The sequence below is a fragment of the Nicotiana attenuata genome, chromosome 3 (genome assembly GCF_001879085.1).
Source record: "Nicotiana attenuata strain UT chromosome 3, NIATTr2, whole genome shotgun sequence".
NCBI classification, from domain to species: Eukaryota; Viridiplantae; Streptophyta; class Magnoliopsida; order Solanales; family Solanaceae; genus Nicotiana; species Nicotiana attenuata.
The window spans coordinates 45,762,050-45,770,622 of NC_031991.1; positions in this window are offsets into that span (position 1 = coordinate 45,762,050).

Consider the following 8,573-nt stretch of genomic DNA (forward strand, 5'->3'; position numbering starts at 1 on the left):
GTATGTATTTTGAGACTATAAACTAAAGTAACTAATGGTAATGGAATTAGTTTTGTTCAGAATCCTCTTAAAGTAATTAATGAAGTTTATCCCCTCTTTATTTATGGTTGAGTTGGGTAGAAGGAAATCCAGCAGGCTTGCTCGACCGGGTTATCTCTGTTGAGCGACGGTCGCGCTCCCCAGGGTAGGGACATGACAAGTATTTAAGGTATGCAGTACCAGGATTTGCATGTTGGTACTCATAGTATCTTGTATCCAGAAGAGAAAGGCGAGCAACAAGAGGTTGACCTTTTCTCCAGGATATGTCAAAGCAATTCGNTTAAGGCCACCAAGATGATCAACAAAGTGTGTATTTGCCATTTGGTCCGAGTTACGGACATCAATGCTGAGGCACTTACACTTGAGTCCGCGCCAGTTATGAATGATTTTTCAAAGGTTTCTCCTGTTGAGCTCCAAAGGATTCCACCAGACAAGGAGATTGATTTTGGGATTGATTTGATGCCGAGCACGCAACCTATATCTATTCCACCCTACAGAATGGCACTAGCAGAATTGAAGGAGCTAAAGGAACAATTGAAGGATTTGTTATTAAAGGGTTTCATCTGGCCGAGTGTGTCGCCTTGTGGCGTATTGGTCCTTTTTGTAAGGAAGAAAGATAGGTCACTGAGAATATGTATTGACTATTGGCAGCTCAACAAGTTCACAATCAAGAATAAGTATCCACCGCCAAGGATAGATGACCTGTTTGACCAAATGCAGGGTGCTAAGTACTTCTCCAAAATTGATTTAAGATCCGGGTACCACCAATTGAAGATCAGGGAGCAAGATATTCCGAAAATAGCTTTCAGGCGGTATGGGCACTTTGAATTCCTAGTAATGTCTTTTGGGCAAACAAATGCCCCGACAACTTTTATGGATATTATGAATCGAGTCTTCAAACCTATTATTGACTCTTTTGTGATAGTATTCATTGACGATATTTTGGTATACTAACGTCTCTTTTGCCGAGGGCGCTGTATTTTTAATGGATGCAGATGGCTCCGCAGCAGGTGGTGTATTGATCATTGATAGCAGCACACCCTCTTCTCAACAGATTTGGTGAGCCCCACTTCATTGGGGGTTGTGTATCTTTGTCCATGTGTATTATGTTTTGAGGTATAGCCGGGGTCTTTTTGCCGGCATTATCATAGTATTTTTTAATCCATAGTGGCTCTGTAGACCAGTTTGGGTTGTATATGGGTGTTGGGAAAGTCAGACTAGTCTTGTTGTATTTGAATTACTTGTTTCACATCAACTATGAATGTGTATGTATTTTGAGACTATAAACTAAAGTAACTAATGGTAATGGAATTAGTTTTATTCATGAATCCTCTTAAAGTAATTAATGAAGTTTATCCCCTCTTTATTTATGGTTGAGTTGGGTAGAAGGAAATCCAGCAGGCTTGCTCGACCGGGTTATCTCTGTTGAGCGACGGTCGCGCTCCCCAGGGTAGGGGCATGACAAGTATTTAAGGTATGCAGTACCAGGATTTGCATGTTGGTACTCAAAGTATCTTGTATCCAGAAGAGAAAGGCGAGCAACAAGAGGTTGACCTTTTCTTCCAGGATATGTCAAAGCAATTCGGATAACACCAAAATGGATATGGGTAAAACCATTATTTCTCCATTATTTGGGAAAATCATTCGAGATATAAAAAGTGATGATTTGTTCTTCTCTAGTAATTGCAAGAATAGGATGCTGGTCAAGTTTTGAGGAAGCAACATTTTTATATAGGGTAGGCTATATATTCATCGTTGAAGGGAAGAGGATGTTTGAAATGACTTAGATATATATAGTAAACTGTTCCTCCCTCCGAAATGATGGTCCGGCTCTGATACCATAGTGTAGGAACAAAGTAAGAAACTACCAAGAAAGTAAACTTAACTATAGACACAAAAGTTTCCCTACAAAAGGGATGGCTTTGCAACCCGTTAGGGATGGCTTCGACAACCCGTTAGGGATGGCTTCAACAACCCATTAGGGATGGCTTGTCACATAGGGGATGGCTTCGACAACCCGTTAGGGATGGCTTGCCAAACTACACAAACTGTAAATTTGCTTATCCACGCAAAAGATTTCCTACAAAGGGGCTGGCTTCACAACCCTTCAGTGATGGCTTGCCAAGCTACACAACTCAGAAAACATTTGTACTATAACAAACTGTAGTTGTGCTAACTTAGAAAACTTTTGTACAAGAACAAGCTATCTTTCTTAGAGTATTCTTACTATATTTTCATACAAGGACCGACATAATCCATTCGAAAGAAAGAGCATGAGAGAAATTTAGAAGGACCTCATATGTAATATATGTCACGACCCCAATCTCCCTCCGTAGGATGTCGTGATGGCACCTAGTCTCTAAGATTAGGTAAGCCTAACACACATGAAGAATCAACGGAAACACCAATAAAATATCCAATTTAGACCGATAGCTATGGTAAAAAGGACTCCACAATACAACTGAATGAAATATCCAAAATTTAGTGATACCGAGTCACAAGCTCTACACAAGTATTCTGAAACATCCCTATACAACAGTATCTATAAATGGATAATGAAATAGAAACTAGATAGAGGGTGACTCTGAGGCCTGCGAACGCCGTCAGGTATACCTTGAAGTCTCTGATCCAAGCTCAACTCATGGATGCCTGGCTGGTCTGAAGTACCTAGATCTGCATGAAAAGATGTGCAGAAGCGTAGTATGAGTACACCACAACGGTACTCAATAAGTGTCAAGCCTAACCTTGGTAGAGTAGTGATGAGGTCAGGTCAAGACACCTACTAGAATAAATAAGGAAACTGAACAGGTATAATATAGTATAGTAACGGAAAGAATGGAAATGATAAAATAAAGAAATATTACAAGAATAAATACAATGAAATTAAGGAAATTAATACATCACGGAAGAAACACATAATCAGAATGCCAAGGAAATGACACAAAACAAAACACAAGTGATGTAAATGAAAGGTATCAACAAGAATCCCTTCCGAGGTACCGCCTCGTAGTCTTATTTAACAAATCATGTCATAATCATTCCTTATACCACCGCGGGAGCCTTGCATTTAGTTTTGAAAATCATTTTCTCAAAATAGCTACCCGCATTTTAGCTCACCTTATCACGCCGCGTGGCTTCAAGTAGTTCCCCTACTAGCAGCACGCGTATCAAGCCCACATTATCTCACTGCATGTGTATCAACTCCAATCTTTATACTACCGCATGTATATCAATATCACAACATATCACAAATCGCACCTCAAGTGCCCAAAATCACAACTTGCCAAAGGAGTCAACAACAATAATGTTTCCACAATAAATAGCCAATGGCTCAACCACAATATATACAAGAGTCTCAACAATAGCAACCGAAAGTGAATATCTCAACAATAATGGTATTTAAACAATTTACAACTTTGCCTCGATGTGAATCATGGCCTTTAAAACATCAACACCAAAATTCAACAATAAGATATTCCAAGAAATAACAGCTTCAAGTAAGGTAACTCAACAATTAAATAATTAACAAAGAAATGAGAGAACAATAACGCCAACTAAGAATGTAAAGACAAATAACAAGTAAGAGATGAGACAAGTATTTACAATGTCAAGTAAATTATGTAAGGATAGATTAATGATGATGAAGATAACATGTTATGACAATTCAATTAAAGGCATGAAAAGAATCTATGTAACTTTAACCGGTCAATTTCCACATTTATCCCGTGTACCCACTCGTCACCTTGCATACTCGGCCTTCACGTACCATAATTAACACAAAACAACACCAATCCTAAGGGATAATTCCCCCACACAAGGTTAGGCGAGACACTTACCTCAAAACACGCCAACTCAATCCTCTAGTAAGCCTTTTCTGCGATTATCCAACTCCGAACGGCTCAAATCTAGCCAAAATAACTTTATACCATAAATACTACCCATAGGAAACTATTCCGAGTAATAAAGTTGCACTCTTTAATGAAAATAAAAAAGTCAACCCCGGGCCCGCATCTCGGAACCCAACCAAACTTACAAAATCCGAGCACCCATTTGACAACGAGTCCATCCATACTAAAATTACTCAATTTCGATCTCAAAATCGACCTTCAAATACTCAAAATATAGTCTATGCAGTTTTCACAATTTTCCCAACTTTTCTAACACAAAACTCTAATTAAATGGTTAAAACAATTATGGGTTCATGTAAAATAATCAAATCCGAGTTAGAATCATTTACCCCAATCAACTTCTTGGAAATCTCTTCGAAAATCGCCCAAAACTGAGCTCTCTACCTTAAAAAAATGAAAAATGGATCAAAACCCTCGATCTTGAAATTAAATACTATTGCCCAGTAATTGCATTTCGCAATCACGTGATCGCGAAACACACACGTGATTGCAGAGAAAAAATCTTCCCAGCTTACAAAACTTTATACATGATTGCGTGATTCCAGTTGCGACTGCGGTGTCCAGCCTTCCTCAGCCTACACGATCGCGTCCAGGCTACGCGAACGCAAAGAACATCGCGTGCCTCTCCGCTGCCTCTCCTTCCTTATATGCAAACACGATCCCTGGCACGCGTTCGCAATTCACAAACTCCTCAAACATCGTGATCGCATCCTTGACTTTGCAAATGCGAAGAGTAAAATCCATCAGTCCCAAACTACTCTACGCGATCGCGGAGAACCTTCGCGAACGCATAGAAGGAAACCAGAACAGAAGAACCACCAGTCCTATATCAAGAACAAATGGTCCGAACTCAATTCGAAACACGCCAGGGGCCCCCGGACCCCGTCTACACATACCAACAAGTCCTAAAACATGATTCTAACTCGCTCAAAGCCTCAAATCACATCAAACAACAATAAACTGTGAATCGCACATCGATTCAAGCCTAGTGAACTTTTGAACTTCTATCTTATAAAACTAATGTCGAAACATACCAAACCAACTCCAATTGACCTCAAATTTTGCACACAAGTCATAATTGACACAACTGACCTAATCCAATTTCCGGAATAGAAATTCGTATCTGATATCAATAAAGTCAACTTCCGATTAAACTTCTCAACCTTCCAAACCATCAACTTTCTAACTTTCGCCAATTCAAGCTGAAACGTCCTACGGATCTCCAAATCAATATCAAAACCGTCAAAACTCCACTATCCGGAAGTCATCTACACAGAAGTCAAACTCCGATCAACTCTTTCAACTTTGTGACTAAGTGTCTCATTTCGCTCTAAAATTCACCCGAACCAAAACCAAACACCCCAGCAAGTCACATAACCATAATATAATATAGAGGAGGCAATAAATAGGGAAACGTGGCTAAAATACTCAAAACGACTGGCCAATTCATTACAATATATCACAGAGATTCACAATGGTGACCAGTTGATTTTACAACTACTACATTTCCTCCTTTATATAGGGCTAGGAGGTTATTACAAGACAAACATATATTATAATATAAACCTATCTTACAAGGAAAACCTATCTATAAGTGGGTCCTTTTTGACACGTGAAGGACCTTAGGACAATCAACTAATATACACTACAATGCATGTGAAACAGGGGCAATATACATGATAAAGTATGTGGGAGCATGTGAAAGTAGGGTGATCCATGTTGCAAAGTATGTGGATGCATGTGAAAGTAGGGCATGATGATATGGAAATATGTGGAATTTTGTCTTGGTATGTGTAGATGATATTTTAGGATTTTTTGGTAGGTAATATGGGATTAAGGTGAGATTAGAAGGGACTTAGGTTCAAATCCTCATGATTGTCTGGCGTTGATTCTATTGCGTTTTTTGCCTTGTCTTCTAGGCTTTTTTTCGAGGATCTTGTGTAGTATCTTCCGTAGCTTGACGATCCTGCTTCGTTGTGTTCCTTGGCCTTTGAATTGTAAGATGTAATATGTAACCTTAACCTGGAGATGTCATGAGTGATTTTTTCTCCAATGACTTTGTAAGGTTTGTTATTCCTTTGCTGCTTCTCGGACCCGTTCCCAGTGAGGATGAGTGCTGGTATAATTCCAGCTCGCCCATTCTTTTGGCCATATTTCACTTGGGATACACTTACTTTTATGGAATATAATTATATGTGCTTCATTGTATTCTTTTTCCATGGATAAAATGGACACTGGAAATTTTCACCAGAATGATGCTTCTGCTTGCGCCTCGATTTTCCATTAATAATCATCACCGGCCTTGGGAACATGAATATCTTTGCTTTGTATAAATCGTTGAAATATTTTAACCAATATCTTTGACACTTGAACCATAATAGAAATACATTAAGAGCAGGTTCAATGTGGTCAAAATCCTTGAAGACGTTGCACTTGAATTCCATAAAAATATAATATTGATGACATAAGTACCAGAAAAACTATAAAAGTTTCTAGGAAAAATCCGTGGCTTGCCCTATGAATATATGGCAGAATGGATATTCTGGATTGACCCCGTAAGGATTAAGAATGGATCCTACATGTTGCCGGAAAACCTAGAGCTCATAATAAGTTCTTCTTTCCATTATGATTGATGGATCAAAGCGATCTATGAGATTGAACAACTTCGGTGGGTGATCCGTCGACTTTAAAGAAATGGTTCCTAGTACATTTGAAAACATGAAGATTTGGCTTGTTGGCTTTTGTTACGACTTCATCTTGTCTAGTGAAATTCCCTTTGAGATTTCTTCTGGCCAACACAGAAAATCTGTGAGAACATTATCCTTTCCTTTCAAGTGCTTGACCTGAAACTTGTATGAAGAGAACTATTTGGCCCATCTGAGGATAGGAGGATTGGGTATAATTTTTGCATTCATCAAGATCATCTTTGGGAAGGCCTCCATATCAATTTCTATTGAAAATTCTNAGTTCCGATTTTGCCTTTGGGATCGGGTTCTTATACAACCAATTGTGATGCTTCACGAGTTGGCATTGGGTATGTGCTAATGCAGGATGGTAGAGTGATTGCCTATGCTTCGCGTCAGTTGAATCCCCATGAGAAGAACTATCCAGTACACGATTTGGAGTTAGCAGCCATTGTTCACGCTCTCAAGATTTGGAGGCATTCTTTCTATGGTGTGTCTTGTGAGGTGTTGACAGATCACAAGAGTCTCCAGCATCGATTCAGGTAAAAGGATTTGAACTTGATGCAATGGAGGTGACTAAAGCTATTGAATGACTATGATATCACCATTCTTTATCATTGGGGGAAGGCCAATATGGTGGCCTATGCTTTGAGTAGGAAGGAGGAGACCATGGGTAGTCTTGCTTTTATTCCAGCTGGGGTGAGACTGTTAGATTTGGATGTTCAAGCCTTGGCCAATAAGTTTGTGAGGTTGGATATTTCGGAGCCTAGCAGGGTTCTTGCTTGTGTTGTATCACGATCATCATTATTTGAGCGTATAAAGTTGCATCAATATGATGATCCCCACTTGCTTGTCATGAGGGACACAGTGTAGCACGGTGATGACAATGAGGTTACTATTGGTGATGATGGGGTATTGAGGCTTCAAGTCCGGATTTGTGTGCCTAATGTGGATGGATTGTGAGAGTTGATTTTTAATGAGGCATAGAGCTTGTGATATTCCATTCATCCAGGTACCGCGAAGATGTCGAGTGATTTGATGCGGCACTATTGGTAGCGAAGGATAAAGAAGGATATTGTTGAGTATGTTTCACGGTGTTTAAACTATCAGCAGGTTAAGTATGAGCTTCAGAGACCTGGTGGTTTGCTTTAGAGGCTAGATATTTAGGAGTGAAAGTGGGAGCGTATCACTATGGATTTTGTAGTTGAGTTGCCACGGGCCTTGAGGAGATTTGATGTAGTGAGGTCATTGTGGACAGACCGACCAAGTCTCCACACTTCATTCTAGTCATGACTACCTATACTTCATAGCAGATGGTTCAGATTTATCTTTGAGAGATTGTTTGCTGTCATGGTGTGCCCGTGTCTATTATCTCGGATCGAGGTACACAGTTTATATTGCATTTTTGGAGAGCAGCGCAGCACGAGTTAGACATATAGGTCGAGCTGAGTATGGAATTTCATCCCCAGATGGACGGGCATCGAGCGTACTATTTAGATATTAGAGTACATATTGCGAGTCGGTATCACTGATTTCGAGGGTCAGTGGGATCAATTTCTACTAGTCGCAGAGTTCGCCTACAACAACAACTACCGGTCGAGTATCCAGATGGCTCCTTATGAGGCCTTATATGGGAGGCAATTTTGTTCTCCGGTTGGTTGGTTTAAGCCTGGGAAGTCTAGGTTGTTGGGCACTGATTTGGTTCATGATGCTTTGGAGATGGTGAAATTGATTCAGGACCGGCTTCGTACAATGCAGTCCTGGCAGAAAAGTTATATGGATAGGAAGGCTCGTGATGTTGAATTCATGGTGGGTTAGAGGGTTCTACTTAGAGTTTCACTCATGAAGGGTGTGATCAGGTTTGGGAAGAAGGAAAAGTTGAGTCCTCTATATATTGGTCCATTTGAGGTCTTGGAGAGGGTTGGTGAGGTGGCTTAAAGAC